Consider the following 21,573-nt stretch of genomic DNA (forward strand, 5'->3'; position numbering starts at 1 on the left):
AAGTTAACCAAATGGGGCAGCAGATAGAGGGGGTCAGAATGGGGGTAGAAACCAAACTGGATGCTCACAGGGAGGAAATGGAGCAGATGAGGGTGGCATCTGGGCAGGAGATGCAAGAGATGGGAGAGGAGATCAGAAGAGGAGTGAGTGAGGAGGTCGGAGGAGTGCGCGAGGAGGTGAGGCACTGTAGGGAGCACATGGAGAAGGAGGTGAGAAAGGGGACTGTAAAGTTACAGGGGGGCATAGAGGTCCTGACGCAGGAGGTGGAACAGCTGACGGAGGGACAAAAAGAACTAACGGAGCAGGTTCAAAGGAACACTGCGGTATTAGGAGGGTTAAAAGTGACACAGAAAGAACTAAAAGACGACTTAATAGCGACAAAGAGGGAATGTCAGATGGTACGTGAGGGACTGACAACAAGGCTGGACGAGGTGATAGAGGTAATGGAGACGAAGGACCGACAGGTAAGGACGCACATGGAAACGGTCAAGGTAGCCTTGGAGGACGAGCTTGAGGAGACATACCAGGGAATAAAAGAAGTGAAGCACAAATTAGAAGAAGTGGAAGAAGGGATGAGCGAAATTAAGAAGCGACGGAGAGGGGATAAGAAAGAGATAAAAGAGGAGATAAAAGAATTGGTCCAAAGTCTGTGTTTGGATCGTGATGATGTGCTCATTAACCGGATGAGGGATTCGCAGGTGATGGAGGAGAAGCGAAGAGGAAGAGGACCCGGTGTAAGTGGTGACCAATATGGTCGTGCGTATGATGCGCCAGGGGATTTAAGGAGCTTGGGGGTCGAGATGGACCCGGGTGTTCGTGAGAGGCCGTTGGTGAAGTGTGCGACAGGTCTGGTGTGCGAAAGAGGAGGTGTGCGAGAAAGTCCGACTCTGGGGTGTGTGAGGAAAAAGTGTGTACCAAGGAGTGAGTGTGCTGGCGAGAGTGAGTCGGTCGTAGCGTGTGTGCGAGGGAGCACATGGGAGCGCGGTGTGGTGAGTGTTACAGAGGGTGTGACGGGAGAGTGTGCGCAAGAGTGTGCGCGAGAAAGGTGTGTGACGGACAGGTGCATGAGGAAAGAGTGCGCTGTCAGAAGTAAGGAAGAGTGTCCACCTGTGGTGAGTGTTACAGAGGGTGTGACGGGAGAGTGTGCGCAGGAGTGTGCGCGAGAAAGGTGTGTGACGGACAGGTGCATGAGGAAAGAGTGCGCTGTCAGAAGTAAGGAAGAGTGTCCACCTGTGGTGAGTGTTACAGAGGGTGTGACGGGAGAGTGTGCGCGAGAAAGGTGTGTAACGGACAGGTGCATGAGGAAAGAGTGCGCTGTCAAGAGTAAGGGTGAGTGCGCTGTCAAGAGTGGAGGTGAGAGTATTGAGAGTGACAAGGAGCGTGAGTTAGTTGTGACAGGTCAGCGAGGATGTACACCTGGGATGGAAGGATGCACACCTGGAATGGTAGAGCGTGAGTGGGAATGCACGCTGGAGTTGGTGGTGAGGCACGTGGTTGGGTGTGCGAATGAGAGCACACCTGTGATTGTCACAGAGGAGGTGACTGAGGAGGGGGCGCGAAGAGGTGTTTTGGTGAGGTGTGCGAGCAACGAATGTGTGCCAAGGTGTTCGGTGGTCAGGTGTGTGACCAAGGCTGTGAGTGGAATGGGTGTACCTGGGTGTGTAAGGAAAGGTACGAGGAGCATGGGCACGGCTGGATGTGTGAGCAAGGAACGGGCTGCGGGGTGTAAGCATGCAGGTGAAGCATCGACGTTACACGGGTTAGAGGTTAGGTCGACTTTTAGCCGAATCGGGCCCTCGGTGCGTGCCGGGCCTCGCTTTGAACGGCCGCGTCTGTGCTCCACTAGGCGGAGCGGGCAGCCCGATAGAAAGGGTCGTCATGGCGACCACTTTTTGGTGAGACGTGCCGGCAGGTCGAGAGCGGGACATTGGATGGCTCCGTGCCGAGATGGTGCGTGGGATCTCGGCACGGGTAAGCCCCCGTCCCTGCCCCGAATGCCGGACGCATCCAGCCGCCGGCACAAAACAACCAGCATCCATTGCTTGGCTTTACGAAGCCGGGCTTTGGACAGGGATTGGCGCACCGAGAGGTATTAGTGAGTAGACTGAGTGATGAGGTTAGTGTTTTGGACCCAAAATTGGAGAAAAACAAAATTTGATGATTGGCAAGGAATTGGCAGTAAATAGAAAATTTTTGAATTGTTGGATTTGGACGAGCGAAATTGGTAGTGAGAGACCCCCGATGTGGTGGGATGGCAAATCCACCATCCCTCACAGAAAGGGGGGGCAAAGGAGCAATAGCTTATGGGGTGTATGGCAGTGAAAACTAGCCCGGGTGGGTTAGGATATGGTGTGTAGGGATCTAGCGAAGATTGACATTAGGTAACGTTAAGATTAGTTAGTGACTGATACCTGTAGTGGGGACGCAGGTAGATTAGTGTGGATTATAATGACGAGGGAGCGCAATAGTTAAAGGGACGACTGGGAAGCGCAAGTTTCAGAAGGGAGTAGTTAGCTGAGATGATGCCGTGTTTGTGAGAATTGAACAGGTGTGATTGCACAGGTGTGCAACTGGACAGGTGTGTGGAGCAGTGTATGAGTAGTGAGTGTGTGGATCAGCGCGAATGCGCTTGGGGAGAGAAGGGTGCAGGTGGCACCAGGTGTGAGAGCACAGGTGTGCAGGTACAGGTGTGTGGAGAGAGTTGGAGTGAGTGGTACGGAGTGGTGTGCATGGTGCGAAGGTGTGGATGGGGGAAGAGTGGACCCCTTTCACGAGTACCCGGGGCGGGTAGTGTAAGTGTTAGGTAGAGGGTGCAGGTAAATTGTGGTTGGATATTGGCATTTGTGGTGCGGTGGCAGAATGGTGTTGTGGATGGGTGCATTAGTGTTGTGGAAATGGCTGGGCGTGTAGCCTGTTAGTGTGTGTAGTTGGTTGGGCACTCCACCACTGTGAGGATGTCGGCCAGGTGAGGCCGCAGGTGGGCTCTGGGAGCCGGTAGAGTTGTGGATGGGGCCCGAGGATCCGGAGGATGGATCGGGCAGCCCAGTGCCAGAGAGGGCCCAGTGCCAGAGAGTGGGGAGAGAGCCAAAGGGCCTTCCCCAGGTAGTTAGGTTAGGGTAAGGAGCAGGTAAGCTCGGAGGCAACTGCAGTGGTGGAGGTGTGCAGGTGGGTAGACCCACTGGGAGAGGTACACGCCACAGCCCAGAAATTGTGCGAGGGCACCGGGAGATGAATCGGGGGAGTGAGACCCCAAATTGAAGAGCACCACAGTTTGGCCAATGGGAATTGGTTTTTAGAACCCATAGTGTAAGAGGGCCAATGGTTTGGCCGGAGAAAGCCCCCGGGTAGTGTAAAGTTGTTAAAGTCATTTAGGAGATAGTTAGGATTGATGAACCTGTCGCACCATACGCAGCCACTTACCTGTGGTGATGATGATGACTCCACACCTGTGTTTTCTTTGTTTTGTTGCAGGAGATGAATCGCTGTGTGGATTTGTGAGACGCATCACGACGTGGATGAGACATTGGGGTGATTCCATCTCTCCCTCCCTAGGAGGGACTGATGATGAATTGGTAATGGCAAATTATGATGTTGAGTTGGAGATGGCAAATTTTGATGAGAGTTGAAAATGGCAAATTTGATTGGTTAGGAGGGAGAGAAGACGAATTTGGTTTATGGGAGGAACGGGGAAGACAGTAGGGATGTTTGTTGATTTGTAAAGTAGATGTTTATGGGTAGTGTTGTGTTTTGTGGATACAGTAAGGGGTAAGGGAGGGGCCATGTAGGTTACCTGGTGGGGGGGGGGCGTACGATAGGAACGTACCTGTCTCACCTGGTTCCCATGTGCCCCCAGTGTGCATTACCTTATATTGCGTGCACTTTTGCGCCCTTACCACCTTACTCACTTGTTTCTTCTTTTGTCTCCCACCTCCGAGGATCTGGCTTTGGGGTAGAGAGAGAGGAGAGAGAGGTGCTGGCTACGCAGTTGTGGGCCTGCACTTTCGCTGTTGGCTGCCTGGATCGATACACCATATGGACCGCAATGTTTGTGGCCACCCACAATGGACCGCAGCTCTTTTGCGGCCAAGCACCACCCGTGGAAGGACCTATGGGTCAACGTGGCACCTATGCCATAAAGGTGAACCACTGTTAATTAACACCAAGTGCACCACAAGAAGAGCAAGAGACACCTGCAGGGTTAGGGGTTGTCGAATTTATTTTTATTCCAATGAACAATGGTGACTGCACCGATTGGTGGTGGGGTGGTGCTGTTGATGCTCGGGAAGGGTGCTCTGCACGTTATTAAAGGCCGTCGGCCACAGAGCACTCGTGGGTTGGTGTATCGATGTTGGCAAGCGCGCTCTCTCTATGCATAACATCTGCATGTGTTCCTCCAAAAACAGGTCCTGGATCGTAGTGTAAATAGCAGCGTAGTCTTGTAAATAATGCTCCCTACCGGCTGTATGTTTAGTTTGAGAATTCTTTCCGGATTCGGTTATCCTGTGGGTGTGTTTCTGTGAGGAGAAGGGTGCAACGTCGCAGGGGGACATATTTACTCATTTGTGAATATCTGTAAAACTGTCGCACTCAGGGTAGAGTTAATAGTAGAGGGAACTACATTGCGTGCCACACTAAAGTAGGTAAAAATTTATCGGGTCGGGACGCCCCGAGGGTAGAGAAGGGTGCAATGTTGCGAATATGGAATTTGGCCTCCATATCCGCTTGTAAATATTCCCCTATTTTCTCCAATACTCCCCAACTTTCCCCAGTCCCCCATTCCCTAGTCCCATTGCATGTAAATAACAATCAGTAGAGCCGACCTTCCCCTTATTCCCCCATTAAATGTCGTGCCCAGGTCCACCGCACCACACGTGGACAACTTTCGGACATCTTCCTAGTTATTCTTATTCTATGTCAGTTAAGGCCTCGTCTCCATTAATTATGACTCTTCGTTGCACCAGAATGTGATTATATGGCATCAGTAGTGAGTTTAGGACCTTTCCCATACCTCCTCCCATCTTCTTCCCCAAACAACAACAATAACAACAACTACAACAACAATTACAACAACAACAGAGGGGATGGCGGCGGAGCGGGGGAGGATGCGTCCTCACACCGGCTCGATTAGCTCCAGACCATGCGCTCCACGGGGTTACCCCGAAGGGGCTGGCTGTCAGCTCCTCGTCAGGGGCGGAGCCAGTAACCCCCCCGCACGCACCCAATGAGAAGCAACGTGCCGATTCCACGAGGCGGAGCTAACGAGCCGAGGGCGTGTCACTCCCCGCCGGATATACGCAGCCGCTTGCCGGACGTGACGTCAGATGCGCCTGAACTACGGAGAGCAGAGGAAGCCACCGCCACCCCCAGCGCGACGATACCTCCCCGCATCTTTGGACCGGACCGTACTGGACCCTGCTTTGAGCCAAGAGTGCACCTTGAGCCATCGATACCCGCTGTCCTTTTCATCAACCCCCGTGTGAGTCAGCCTTGTCCCGTTTGTCTGTAGTCTGTCCGGGGTTAATATAAGAGTGTGTCTAAGTGCCTGTCTTTCTGTGATTATAACTCTAGCCCCTGTAATCTAACCTTTTTCCGTACGAATATACTTGAGAACTGAACCCCTGGTGTCGTATTGTGTCATTATAACCCAGCCGGGTGTCTTCTCTTTCCTATTGAGCCAGCATAGCGCGGCTCGTCAACGTCGAGTATAGTCGGGTAATTTGTGGTAATTTGTGCGGACACGACGGCCATTCCGCTCGGCCCACTTTAACATCAAAGTCGTGTCTGTAACAGTATGTTAGACAGGCGTCTGCATCAATACTCTGTTTCAGTTGCTCAAATGCAAACTGATGGTCTTCCTGCCACATGAATGGCACTCCATTCTTCAGTAAATCTCGGAGGGGTGCCACTTTATCCGCAAAGTGGGGAATATGTGGTGACAGATAGTTCATCAGTCCAATGCATCGGCTCAAGTCTTCCTTATCCTGCGGTGGCGGCATCTTCCAGATGTCGCAGATCTTCCCAGGATCAGGTGAGATTCCTTGTTTGCTGTAGATCGAGCCGAAGAAGTTGATATGGTCGGTCTTGATGATACATTTCAAAGAGTGGAAAACCAGACCCTCTCTTCGTGCTACTTTCATCAGGTTCAGAAGATTACGATCATGCTCCTCTTCAGTTCGTCCTGATACTGCCACATCATCGGAGATACCAATACAGCCTGGTGCTTGCTCGAGTATGCGGTCCATGGCTTGCTGGAACAGATCCTGGCTGACACAAAACCCAAAAGGCAATCTCTTGAAGCACCAGCGCCCAAAAGGTGTGCGGAATGTGGTCAAATCCTGGCTTTCCTCATCCAGATGCACAGCTCAATAGCCAGCCCGAGCATCTAATTTTGAGAATATCGTGGCGTCAGCAAATTCTGGGTTCAGCTCATCTAATGTCGGTATTTTATGTGGCCACCTCTTCAGCCAAGAGTTCAGGCGTTTCGGATTGAGACATACTCTTAAGCTCCCATCTTTCTTTACACTATTACAGATGGAAGAGCACCAATCCGTATGATAGTTCACTTTCCTGATGATACCCTGTTTTTCCATTTTCATTAGTTCCTCCTTTAACTTCCCTTTGATGTGAACACTACACTTCCTTGTTGCGTCAATCAATGCCTTTTCATCAGGCTTTAGATGAAGCCTCACTTTTCCTTTAAAATTCCCAATGCAGTCAAACCTGTCCGGGAACAGCCTTTTCAAATCATCCACGGAATTCACCTTGTAGGCCTGTTCCTCGTGGCGCATTGGTTTCGCAATCCTTGATGCTGGAGGTGCAGCCTTCAGGAATATCCTCCGTTGCCCAGCAATGCTGTTTATCGTGACGATGTTGAGCCGTTCACACGCTGGTAGTCCAAGTACTGCAGGTACAGGTACTTCAACCACATAGAACCTGTACTTGAACCAATCTGAGTCTTTATATCGACACAAGAGCTTTAGGATTCCATGACACTTGATCTCACTGCCATTGTAAGCAGTGAGCTTGGTCCCACCAAGTGGAGTCAGGTTTGACATCCATTTGTTTCCATACATGTCCTTCACAATACGCGTTGGCAAAGTATTCCCTGACGCACCTGTATCCACTTTCAACTGCAGTTTGTATACACCTTTCATGTCAGGGCATACAATGTTCAACAATGTGTACACTTCATCACTCGTCTCCTTCATACACAGTGCGGATACCCTGATCACGTGAAATGGCTTGGTGTGTTCATATGCGTCAGTGTCACTTTCGTAACTGTCTTCATTGCCTTCAGTACAATACCTCGACACTTCAATCACCGAGGTCCCATTATTGTTACTTCCCCGAAGCATACCTCTCAACTTGCTTCTGCTGACTCGACGGCCTCTTCCACCCATTGCAGCACGGCGGTTCCACTCGTATCCATCAGCATATCTCGTGCTTCATTTGGGATTTTCACAACAACGGGCCCAGTGTTCCAGTTCACCACAATACTTACAATAATCATTGTATGCTGGGCAGTTCCGTGGTGGATGTGATAGGCCACACTTTGTGCACTTTTGTCGATGTGTCACGGCATTCACAGACGAAGAAGGCCCTTCCATCTTCTGGATGGCCTGCTTTCCGATTACCATTGCTTCGTACTTGCGTCCCTCACTTAAAACCAGGTCCATGTCGTACCCGACCTCCTGGTCGAGCAGATGCTTTTGAAAATCATCATGTGGGGTGCTCGCAACAACTAACTCAATAATCCGTTCCGAGAGTTCTGCTTCGGAGAAATTGCACAACCTTCCCTTCCGTCGGCATCGGTTGACGAAATCATCAATGGACTCTCCTTCTTGCTGCCGAAATCTCATCATTTCCAGCCGGTGAATCCGAAAGTTTACGTGAATGTCCAACTGATCCTCGAATAATTTATATAATTTATCCGGATCCTTTTTATCATCCTCACTCAGAGTCGATGCATTGATCCGCCGCAGTCCTTCGTCTCCCACAGCGATCTGAATCTTGATGGCCTGTCTGGCTTTAGTATCGATGCCCTCGTCCGACAGCACCAAGTTCATTCGCTGCTTGAATAACTTGAAGGTCTCCGCCAGCTCCGAGCTGGACCAGTCCATTGTCGGGAACTTCGCCATGTTGAAAAAAAACACGGAACGTGCCGCCGTGGTAATCCGCAAAGAAAAACAAGACCAAACGTCAAACTGCTTGTTGATCTTCACGATCCCGCGCTGCCACCATGTAGTAAGTTCAGGAATCTCCTTCAATTCAAGTGGTTTATTAAAGACGATACCAAGCTCTCACAGAGCACACAGCCATTATGACGAGCCGCCATCAACCACTGAAGCCACGCCCCCAGAAGTCACTACACAGTACGTAGTACCAATCACAACAGTTGCCCCCCAAAAATATGGCGGCCGGGTTCTGTACGCGGCATAGCGAGTTCGCCCTCTAGTCTAAAATATTAACTCTATGGTTATAACACACCCAAACGTCCCCTGCCTTGTGAATAAAAACAAAAAGGGAGCTCTGTCTACTGTAACGCCATGGCTTGCAAAAGCAGCCTGAATAGCGTTCAGCAATTGCTAGATGTGGTAAATTTTGTCAGATTTCACTCCAGGTTTGGACATAATTTAGTCTACAGCATCCAATCCTCATATCCAAATCCAGATTTTGATGATATGCTTCAATTATGTAATGTTAATCGATCGTGTTTCCAAGGCAAGGCATGTTTGAGTAGGCCAAAACAAAACGGTGGCTTAAGAACACAGCTCGGTGCAGTGGGCTGAACAAGATGGCGGGGAATTCTAGTAGCCAGATCCGAATCCGGATCTTCACCAAAATCGAATCATTTCATCCTTGTCACATACGCTACATCTCTACCAAATTTCGTCTGAATCCGTCCACAACTTTTTGAGATATCTTGTTCACAGACAAACAGACAGGGGTGAAAACATAACCTCCATCCACCTTTGGTGGCTTAGGTAACAATGCGAAACCCTTGTAGACCCTTGTAGACCTGCGACATTGTCGCAGATAAAAAGTCAAACGCTGCTACTTGTGTGATTAACATCTGTTGAAAAGACAACACTTAGTTTGCAGTTCATTTTCAGTTACAGGTCTTAAAAATAATAATAATAAATCTTTATTGTCCCATATTCAGGGAAATTATTATTTGGTGACACCGTAAGTTGACCATCATTAAAACAAAAAACACAAAACATAAAACCCAACACATCATTAACAGAATCTTCTTCTTCGTTCGTATGCAGCTTCAGGCTGCAGGGTAGTATCATTAGCTGAGGGCACAACTGTGCTACTGATGCTGTATCCACTGCTGGTACAGGCAGGAAATTGGAATTTGTTCATGGGGCCAACGATGACATTGTAGCGGTTACCGCTGGATGCACACAATCGCCTTGCACCGGCCAGAACACGGCCAGACGCGCCTCTCCCGGGCATGCCCGGACTCACTGTTCCCGGGCACGCCCGAACCTCCCGGGCACGCCCGGTCTCGTCTTTCCCGGGCATGCCCGCTCTCGCCTTTCCAGGGCTCGCCCAGAGCGTCCGGGCATGCCCGCTATCACCTTTTCAGGGCTCGCCCAGAGCGTCCGGGCATGCCCGCTATCGCCTTTCCAGGGCTCGCCCAGAGCGTCCGGGCATGCCCGCTATCGCCTTTCCAGGGCTCGCCCAGAGCATCCGGGCATGCCCGCTATCGCCTTTCCAGTGCTCGTCCAGAGCGCCCGGGCACGCCCAGCCTCGACTTGCCAGGCCGCAGCCAAACACGCCCGGGCAGGTCCAGACTCGCCTTTCCAAGGCTCGCCCTTGACACCCAGGCATGCCCGGTATAGCTTTTGCCGGGCAAACTTCCCGACATAAATGTGTATATATATTGCTGCCCGATAAACGGGCTTTTGGTCAGAATACCTGAGCTGTTTTGTTTCAATAAAGCAACTCGGACGAATTCCGTCTTTGGTCGCGTCAATTCTTTCGACTCGCGTTGGAGCGCAGCTCCTTCAACATGCCTATTCTTCGCAAAAAGGACATCATGGGATATTTAACGTCCACCAAATAATTCTGGCAGATGGACACCTGTTTAGCGTCCATCTGAGGGAAGGCACATTGATGAATCACCCTGCCTGTTAAACACCAGTGACATCTATAGCTGGGCCAGGATTCAAACCCAGACTCGGTGCTTCGACGCAAGTGTATGTACCTCTAGGATATCCTGTCAGCCCAGTAACAGATTGATTGGCCATTATAGAGATATTCTGCCAGTCGGCCATCAGTAGAGCCAGGCCGAGCTGCTGAAATGTCTCAAATTGAGTATGATTGTTCGACCCAAAACATCTACAGAATAAATGCTAATTTTGTATTTTCTGTAAATATTTTTTGTGTTTTTATAATACTGAATAACTTCAAAATGGTTTACAGATGGTAGAGAGTTTGCCTATGTCCTTATTTACGTGAGTAATGTTCAGTTAAAGCAACATGAAATCTGCAAAATTTTCCGAACAACAAATATGAATAATTATTTACTCTCCTTTTCCTTTTTCTTGCCCATACTAAGCTGACTAATTATCATATACAGTCACTTGAAAAAGTAAGTACACCCCATGTAAAGTTTTGACTTTTTCAACATATTTCAACATACAGCTATTTGATCTTCATTTCAACAATATTGATAGATAAAGATGATATAATATAACAAATATCATGAAACATTTACATTTTGTAGTCCATTGTATAATTTAAATAAACATAAATGCAAATTTCGCATGTGGAAAAAGTAAGTACACCCCCACATTTATCACTACTTCAAATACCTAAAATTAGAATCAGGTGCACCAGCTCAGGTGCAAATGATTAGAACATCGTTAGAGAGGATCTTGGAGGACCCTGTCTTATTTAAACCTCAGACATTTAGTTTGGTTTGCTCTTTGTTGTTGAAGTGTGTGGCGTCACCATGCCTAGATCAAAAGAGCTCTCTGAGGCCTTCAGAAAGAAGGTTATAGATGCCTACGAGTCTGGGAAGGGATTTAAAAAGATCTCCAAACAATTGGAAATCAATCATTCGACTGTCCCGAAGATCATCTACAAGTGGAGAAGATTCCAAACAACTGCCAACTTGTTCAGGTCAGGCCACCCCAGCAAGTTCAGCCCGAGAGCAGACCACAAGATGCTGAAATAAGTCTCGAAGAACCCCAGAATGTCATCACGTGACCTACAGGTAGCTCTTGCCACTGTTGATGTCAAAGTGCACGAGTCTACCATTAGAAAGAGGCTGCACAAATTTGATCGACATGGGAGGTGTGCCAGGAGGAAACCTTTGCTGTCCAGAAAGAACATCAGGGCAAGACTAAAGTTTGCCAATGAACACCTCGGCAAAGACCAGCACTTCTGGAACAATGTGCTCTGGACAGATGAGTCAAAGGTAGAGCTATTTGGCCACAGTACCAGAAGACATGTTTGGCGAAACCCAAAGACAGCATTTGACCACAAGAACCTGATACCAACTGTAAAGCATGGTGGTGGAAATATTATGGTTTGGAGCAGCTTTGCTGCATCAGGGCCTGGGCAGCTCACCATCATAGAATCCACTATGAATTATTCATTGTACCAGAGGGTGCTTGAGGATAATGTGAGGCCATCTGTCGGAAAGTTGAAGCTCAACCGAAGGTGGACCTTGCAACATGACAATGACCCTGAACATACCAGTAAATCCACCAAGGAATGGCTGAAAAGAAAAAAATGGAGGGTGCTGGAATGGCCAAGTCAAAGCCCGGATCTAAATCCCATCGAGATGTTGTGGGGGGATTTGACACGAGCTGCGCATGCAAGAAACCTCTCAAACATCACACAGCTGAAAGAATTCTGCATGGAGGAGTGGGCAAAAATTTCTCCCAGTCGATGTCAGAGACTGGTAGACAGTTATAAGAAACGCCAACTTGAGGTTGTTTCTGCCAAAGGGGGCAATACCACCTATTAGAGCCAAGGGTGTACTTACTTTTTCCACATGCGAAATTTGCATTTATGTTTATTTAAATTATACAATGGACTACAAAATGTAAATGTTTCATGATATTTGTTATATTATATCACCTTTATCTATCAATATTGTTGAAATGAAGATCAAATAGCTGTATGTTGAAATATGTTGAAAAAGTCAAAACTTTACATGGGGTGTACTTAATTTTTCACATGACTGTATACAGAGCTCACTCACCAAGAACATTGAGGTTGAAAAAATACTTTGCCTTTCTGGTTAAACTACATAAATCCAGGATCATTGCTCACCTCCACTCATTCGTTCCTCTTTCTCCCACCTGTGGAACCAACTTACACATTCTCTTCAATCTCATTCTTCCCTCCAGATCTTAATTACAGCTGTTCACCACCATCTGAGATTGTTCCCATTCCAAAACCATGATCTTTTCTGCCATCGTTAACTCTCCTCCTCCTCCCCACCCAATCTCAATCCCTCCTTCTTTCACATTTCCAGTTTTCCCTTCTGAGAGTTTCCTTCTGTATCAATCGTGTCACCCATTTCATCCTCTCTTGCCCCCCATTCCTCCCAACACCCTTTGTTTGTCCGCCACCTTCTGTCTTGGCCTTCGGCTCTGCTGTTTCTGCTTCCCCCTCTCTCTGCTATTCCTTTTGTGCTGTTGCGTCCTGATTGGTTCAGTGTACTCGTGCTAGTTCTTCCACGAGCCTCGACTTTGCATACAAAAAAAAACAATAATAATAATGTTGTCTGTAACATTTGTGGTGTAACGAAACAAATAATTGGTCGCACAAGATCTGCCAGCAACCCTCTTCTGGTGAAATTGCCAAAATCAAGACTCTCTGCTCGCCTTCACTCTTTCATTCCTCTTTTCTCCCACCTCTGGAACAAACCCCCTCACTCCCTTCAATCCCACTCCTCCCTCACGGGTCTTTAAAACAGATGTTCACCACCATCTCTTATCTTCCGCCATCCAAAACCTTGATCTTTTCTACCCCGGTTAAATCACGCCAGATCCACTTTTCTGAAATACCGACTTCTTTCCTGGAAGTCCTAGCAGTGTCCATGTGTTTTTTACCTAAACCCTCCCACCCCCCCCCCACCCCCCACCCACATCCCCCCCCCCACCCCACACCTCCTCCACAAACCCTCTCCCTCCCACAGATCTCCCGATGTTCCTGCTCTCAAATGTTGTGTTTGTGTGCTTCCCCCTCTCTCCCCATCTTGTCTACCACTCCCCTTATTATATGTTTTATGTGTCCGGTTTTTTTTTGTAATTAATGTTAGCTCTTACATGTTTCTCGATGTTGTGTATAAAAAAAAACCAATAAAAAAAAACAATTTGTACATCATTTTCAAGTTAGAAGAAACCCTACTAAATATGTAGCCATCAACAACATATTGACTTATATAGTATGTGTGTGTGCACTGTGCATGCATGTGTGCGTTGTGGATGTGCATGCACATGCGTGCGGTGCAGACATTTTCACCAAATATACCTGCAAGCTGAGCGGAAAGACGTGATTGGTGCCCCAGTTTCTCTCCTCTGTGTTGTTGCTAAATTCTCTAGGCGGAGCACCGACGCCCAATTGCATGCCACTCATTGTTGTGCTCACGTTTTCCAATCTCATGTTGGTCCTTTTAGACGACCTTGTCCTCAGTGAGAATCAAGAGGTGGCATGTAAGCAGAGAACCATGAACCACTGCCAAACATGGTTTTCCGCAGGCTCCGTAACCATTTCAAGGAAGCCATTACCTTGCAGCGTAATGGCCGATTTACCTCTGAAGCAGTTTTCAACCTTTTGGAAACTGGCAGAGAGAACAAGATTGATATGTAGAGAAACAAAGCAAATAATTGTTGATTACTTTAAACAGTAAGTATACTGAATGTTACAGTGATGGTTTTTTAAATGTCATATCAGCCTGTCAAATGCAAACCCTGAAACCAACAGACTGGCCCAGTTATTAGTGACACGGCCCTGAATTGTAGATTCTTTAAAAGTTTATTTCATTGTGCATATTTCATAACTAGAACAGCACTCGGTAGAGAGCATACCTCCGCCAGGCTGAACAGTTTATGTTTTGTATCCCACTGATCGGTCGAATCTGGATTCGGACCTAAACCAAAATCGAATCGGCTTGTTCTTGTCACCTAACCAACTCATCCCACTAGTTTTGTCACAAGTCATCCACATCATTTTGAGATATCGTGCTATATATCGCTTCTGGCCATATCACTCAATGAATGGTGAAGAATCACTTAAAATTAAAATTAACCCTTGATTGCAGTGATTGGGCCTCAGAGGCCCACAAGGGGTTTTTTTGTTGCAAAAACTATGCTGTACAATTATTTTTTTTGGGAATGAGCCTCATTTTCACCGACTTTCATGTTGTTACACAAAATTCAGTGACATAAAAAAAAAAATCATTCAGGCTCGTGGGAAAATCTTCATTCTTCACTTATAACCCAAAAATCCGACACGAATGCAGGCCTGGGGCCTTCGAGGTCCCACATAAATGTTATTGTACTACCATGTTATATCATTATTTTCTTGATATGAGCCTCATTATATGCTCCAATAACTTGGTTACAAATAATTCAGCGACAAAAATATGAAAATTTAAAAACTTTACACGAATATATTCGTGGGGCCTCCGAGGCCCAATGGCTGCATATGTGTTGGACTTTTGACACTTGTGGACATATACATTCTAAATAAAAGGATTTGTGAATCATATTTTTTGAGCAAATACTCCTCCATGAGCATCAACTTTTTAGAGAAAAAAAGTTGAAAAACCAAGAACAAAAAAAGTTTTTTGCAAAAAAAGAAAAAAAGATTCATTACTTGAATGGGATTCTTCCAACTAATAGGGTCAATGATTCAGATTTTCTGAGCAAATACACATCCATGAGCTTCGACTTGGATTGAAAAAGGATATGAAAGAAAAAAATCTATTAAAAAAAAAATAAAACACGAATACATCTGTTTGGGCCTCCGAGGCCCAATGGCTGCGTTTATGTAGGATTTTTGACGCCTGCTTTTAAGAGTTAAAATTCGATAATGATCCGTATTAAAATGATCCATATTCGAATCCTCACCAAAATTGAATAACTTCTTCCTGGTCACATACCCAACGTGTCCACCAAGTCTCATCCGAATCCACCCATAACTTTTTTGAGATATCGTGATATACATCGTTTTTGCCCCGTCTCTCTATGGTGAAAAAGCCTGGTGTTGGCTTAGCGGTTAGGGTGCTGGCTTGGGATCCTAGGATCCTGGGTTTGAATCCCGATTGATCGCTGAATTAACGCCAGGGGGGTTGACTCAGCCTGTCATCCTTCCGGGGTCGGCAAATTGAGTATCAGTTCACTGGTAATTCCTTGTGTGTTGCAAGAGGCGACTAACAGGGTTGGCGGCAGGAAGGGCATCCGGCTGTAAAACATTGCTTCAAAAAGGGGACCACGGTGCCCGAAAAAGGCCAACCCCTGCTCTGCAGGGAAAAATGGCCTCTAAAGGTGGTTCAACTTCTTCTCTATGGTGAAGAATCACTAAGATATTCTCGGATCCATACCCGGATCTTTACCAAACTCTAATCAATTCGTCCATGTCACATACCCAACCTCTCCACAGACTTTTGTACGATTCCTTCCACAACTTTTTGAGATATCCTCTTTACAAACAGACAGATAGGGGTGAAAACATAACCTCCATCCACGTTCAATGGCGGAGGTAATTACAAGAATTATGCGCACGATCACTGAGCCACCTATGCCGACAGATGTACGACTAAGCTGTGCACTTGAGAAAACATGGCAGAATATCATACCTGAGAAGACGGATTACAGCTGATCTGAAGAGTAAAGGAAAATGGTGCAAAAATGAGGCATTTTGGCCAATGGTCCATCTTCACACTGTTCCGGGCAGAAATGCAATTTCAAGACCGATCGACACAAGTGGTGGTCTTCGCTCATGCACCGACAACCTTTTGCGGCGACCTTATTGTGTCGATTCGTTATCTCAATAAAGTGGCTTCACGGAAGAGGTTTTCTTGGGGGTTTCAGAACAACTGGCGAAGTGTCATTGAGGAGGTATGGCAAAATATATTCAGGTTATCCAATTAGGTGTTGGAATCCAGCATGTCTGCAACAAATGTGATGATCAGAAGATTCTTCATTATTAATCAGAAATCCAGAGAAATAATACCTGAGGAATAAGAAGCAGAAGAAAAAAAAGTTAGTTTTAAGACAAATATGCTCAATTTCCATGCACATGCAGAATGATGTTTGTGTCCATCTTGTTATATCTGGGGAAATTTAATAACTAAGAAAACATTTCCTACAATATCACCTCATGGGAAGAGCTAAGCTGTCATAACAGTGAAATATAAAGTGGGAAAATAACAATCATTCACTACAACATGAGCTTGGTGAATAATCGTTTCATTCATCGCAGCAGGGCGGTCGTACTGCGTTTGAGCAGGGCACGTTGAACATGCTAAAAGCATGTCATTAATGTCATAAAAATTGCAATTATACTGCCATTCCAGAGCACAGGACAAAAGCCGTGCTTTCTAGTTCATGTTGGCAAGACAGACGAGTTCATCTTCACTCAATTGCCACCATTATTCAAATGTCGATGGACTTTTTCATTTTCACTGGGCTACCGGGTCACTTTGCTGACGGGTTTGATCAAAAGGAAGAATGCTGTACTTCACAAACATCTTGCATGTGTAGTGCTTATGAGGCCAGCACGAAGGCCTGCCTTTTTTAATAATAAAAAAAAGGTAGAAAATCAAACATTTGAACAGCCTTGAACATGCAGCTTGACCCCATGGCCAAGGCACACCGTCTATCAAGGCTGTCCCATTAGCATGCACATGCACCTCAACCCAAAGGCTGAAGCACATGGGCATTCAAAACACATGCATCCTGACCCCGACGGGCCACAATGCACTTATGAGGCCAGTGCTAAGGCCTGCCTTTTTTACGATGAAAAAAGGTAAAAAATCAAACATTTGAACAGCCTTGTACGTGCACCTTGACCCCATGGCCAAGGCACAACGTCTATCAAGGCTGTCCAAATTAACATTACACATGCACCTCAACCCGAAGGCTGAAGCACATGGTCATTCAAACACATGCATCCTGACCCCGAAGGGCCACAATGCATGCTTATGGGGCCAGCACTAAGGCCTGCCTTTTTTACTAGAAAAAAGGTAAAAAGTCAAACATTTGAACAGCCTCGGACGTGCCCCTTGACCCCATGGTCAAGGCACAACTTCAACAAGGCTGTCCCAATAACAATACACATGTGCCTCAACCCCAAGGGGGAAGCACATGGTCATTCAAACGCATGCATCATGCCCCCGAGGGGCCACAATGCATTATTTTAGGCCAAAGCTAAGGCCTGCCTTTTTTACGTGAAAAAAGGTAAAAAAAATCAAACATTTGAACAGCCTTGGACGTGCACCTTGACCCCATGGCCAAGGCACAACGTCAACAAGGCTGTCCCAATAACATTACACATGCGCCTCAACCCCAAGGCTGAAGAACATGGGCATTCAAACACATGCATCCTGACCCCGAAGGGCCACAATGCATGGTCATACAATTGGACCACTCCTCCATAGGAGTGAGTCCACTGACAAGTAGTTGTCTATAACACGTAGTTGTCATTGTTGCTGTTGTGGTGGCTGTGGTTATTTCTGTACTCCTTCCGCATACTTTTATATTTTTATATATTGCTTCGAGATATATTACTATATATAATTTTGTGTGCTCCTTCCATGTTGTTCTAAATCTAAACGAAAGGGTTCCTGCTGTAGTAGAATTATATATGTTACCGTTGGAACCATGCTCTAATTATAACGCTCCAATTCCAGCTTCTTGTTCTTCTTCCTTGACACGAACGACGTTTAAAGCAGGCATGTTTATGGTTCAACGGACACAATTTTTTGTACCAAGTAAACCGATTCAGCTTTCTAAACAGATAAGTCGATTATTAGCTTTCCAAAGGTAACATTTTTATTATGTTACGACAGCAAGAACCTGGCTCGAGGTCCTGCTTCTTCTTCGCGTGGCATACGGACATAAGCTTATTCTTTTAGTAATAGATTATTGTATGAACGTCATCTTGACCGAATTTTGTACAAAATGACTATTATTTTGTCTGCAACCTCTGGAAGCTGGTTGCATTATTGCTGGGAGCGTGGCTGTGCCGATGATCCCAGTAAACTGATACTCATTTTACCGACCTTGGAAGGATGACAGACTGAGTCAACCCACCTGGTGTTATTTCAACGACACGACAGGGCCTCAAACCCCAGATCTTAAGATCATAAGCCAGCCACCTTAACCGTTAAGTCAACTCCAGGCTTTACTAAATGACTGAATGCTTATGTCCAAAATGAGAACTCCACTGCGTCCAATGTGAGCAAACGCCAGGTTTCATTAACATGGAAACCAGGAAGGCAATTCATTGCATGTATGGTATTCCATTGAAAAATATTAACACGAAATCAATACACTCTTAAAATCATTCTTGCTATTATTAAAAACAAGGAAAAACCAAACAAAAGAAGATTCTGCTGTTCAGAAATTTGATAGATAAGAATATAAGTTCCCTTACCGAGGAGCTTCAGTACAGGAGGAGGCCATTAGGTCATCAAAGCATGTGCTGTGGTTGCGAAAATATGGTTGTTTGCCCATGCTCTATCCTTTTTAAACTTTGCATCAAACAACGAAGTAGCGGGTAACATTTCAAAACTTTTTGTTATGGCCAGTCCAAGGTTTTAACCGCCAACCTCCAAGACTCGGAGCGAACACTCTAAACCAATAGATGGCCACAGTCATACATACCATGCTTTTTTAAATTACTTGTAATAGCTGTAAATTCGTAATTTATAGACCAATTCACCTCCATCCCAAGAGGCAACACACAACATAAACATATCAATGTCAACACATCTTACTATAATTCACTAAATGTCCGTCCGTCTGTCTGTCTGTCTGTCTGTCTGTCTGTCCGTCCGTTCGAAGGTACCGCAAAAACGGCTGAAGCGATCGCAACGATATTTTGGGTGGGTAATCCTGGGATCTCCAGGAGTAAAATAGGCTATATTGTTTTTCCAATTTCAGCTTTGGCCTCCAGAATTTTCAGGTTTGGACTCCCGCATAACGTTATTTTCCTGGGTGCCACACAAACGGCTGCACCGATCGCTGCACGGTTGCACCGATCGGACTCAGTGATCTTGGACAAAGACCTTTTATAAGGACATGGGTTGAATCCCTGCTTGAGAGAATGCCAACCCCCTCCCCGCCATCACGGTCGACTCTCCAACTCACAATCCCACAAGATATGTGGAAAGGACGACCCAAAACCAATTATCTTCTTTTTGATTCATATATAAACATCACTAAAAGTAAATAATGACCTCGGCCAAAGTTCAAACGACGTGGGTTTAATCTCTACATGAGAGAATTCCACATAGCTATTTGGGCGGTGTGTAAGCTAACAGATCGCTGTGTCCATCGATCTTGCCAAGGCCGTAACACCTATCGGCTCAAAATCCACTTAACTGTTGACTTGGTAGTTTTTACAATGAAGGAAACACGTATGGGGAGTACAACAGTACATACGACATAGCGATTGTGAATGTGACAGCTCCGGGCATCTTTCGCTTCGCATCAAATTATTCATTACATTCATTTAATGATCATTACGCTCATTCTTACGCTCATTAAACGTTCATTAAACATTAAACGTTCATTAAACAATTACGAAAATAAAAACGAAAAACATTACGAAATTACGTTCACACCGTCACATCAAATGCTACCGTGAACACAAACATCGTCACAACATCGTCACAATGAAAACATCGTCACAAACGTTACGTTACGTAATTCAAACCGTGAACACATCGAATATTGGAGAGCCTGTTGCCCAAATTTGAAACACGATGGAATAATATTTACCGATATGTACAGTGATGTGGCTTTTATTGAAATTCTACAAATACTGTTTAGATTTTGATGATTTGCGTGTGATATGATTTAACGGATGTTTATATAAATCGTTTAAAATAACAAAGCCTTCAATTTCTGATATTTTGCCTTTTCATTTGGGCCTCCCAATTGAAGCCCCACCCGTAGGGCCGCTACCGTTGCAAGTTGTAATAATTGTCACAGTCAAACTATTTCCATATTGAAGGCTCTTCGCATCAACTGTGTTCAACTTCATCCTGTGAAAGTCTCAAATAATATATTGTTATGGTTTTGCGAAGCCCGTTCCCTTACCAAGGGGAGACTAAGCCCCTTGTTCTCCTTGGGTCTTCGAACCGCCAGACTGAGTCGCCACTTCCGGGCAGACGTGGAAAAGGGTCTCAGGACAATGTTCGCACATACCTAAGTACCCACGCCGCCGCGGAAGCGGGGATCGTGTCTCGCACGAACCACGCGTAATTGAGTACACCCGAGCGGATGGCGTACCACGTGGTCCATGCTGTTACCTTGCTATTGGAACCCGATCAGAGCGATATAATTCGTACCATGCTAAGTCAATGATGGAGAGGCAAAAGCGGTCGAATCAAAGGAAGGACAGATTTAATTATTATTTACACAATGTACAATGGTAGCAGAAGAGACACAGGGCAGTCTTAAACAGTCTTAACTTATTTCCCAGACATTGGGCCCACTCACATATACAGGAAGATGAAGGAAGAATGTTCATGCGCCGAGCACGTCGGCTTTGGTCCTCCAGGAACAGCTCACCCGGCGTGGCCCTCTGGCGGTCACCACACATATCCCGGCGAAGGCAGGCAGGCAGGCGGGAAAATCCTCGCGGCGCGTATCTCAGTAAAGGCAGGCAGGCAGGAAAATATGCGCGTCTGTGGCCCGGCACGACTGTCTCTTACAGCGCGATTAATACAACTGCCGTCAAACTGAGCGCTCCGAACTCATAACTCGTAACTCAGTGCTTTCACTCTCGTAACTCAACGCTGTCACTCTCGTAACTCAACGGAGGACCCCGACTCATAACTCGTCTGCCTCATAACTCAACTGGCTTGCCCTGCGCGCATCTCATAAATGAACTGAGTGCGTCTCCTCTCGTCTCATAACTGAGGTCATAACTCAGGTGGGCGCTCGGGGCACAGGGTTATATCGTCCCCGCCCTAGCCCGCATTGAATGTTCCAAACTCCGCCTTTTGCCGCAGTGGTAAGTCACTCCCCTCGAGCCCTGATTGGCGGCTCGCGCTTACCGTTGGCTCCTCCTCCGCCTTCCTTCGCCTTTGGCCGACTTGTTCAGGGCTGCCTCGTGGTATTTCGCGCCAAAACCACAAGCATCGAGGCATCGTAAAGGACCTAACTCTCATTATTCTACTCAACGCAAAACTAACACAGGAAAGGTCTATGCTTACATTTACTATGAAATAACTGAGCTTTAAACGAGGCTACGTGTTGTAGTGTAACTAAACTAGGAGGGGAAATTAACCTTTATTATAAAAACACAAAACCGCAACAATATATAATGATGCATCAGAGACTTTCACATCACAAGGTAAAAAGG

This window comes from Myxine glutinosa, chromosome 11, assembly GCF_964187855.1.
Source record: "Myxine glutinosa chromosome 11, kmMyxGlut1.1, whole genome shotgun sequence".
NCBI lineage: Eukaryota > Metazoa > Chordata > Myxini > Myxiniformes > Myxinidae > Myxine > Myxine glutinosa.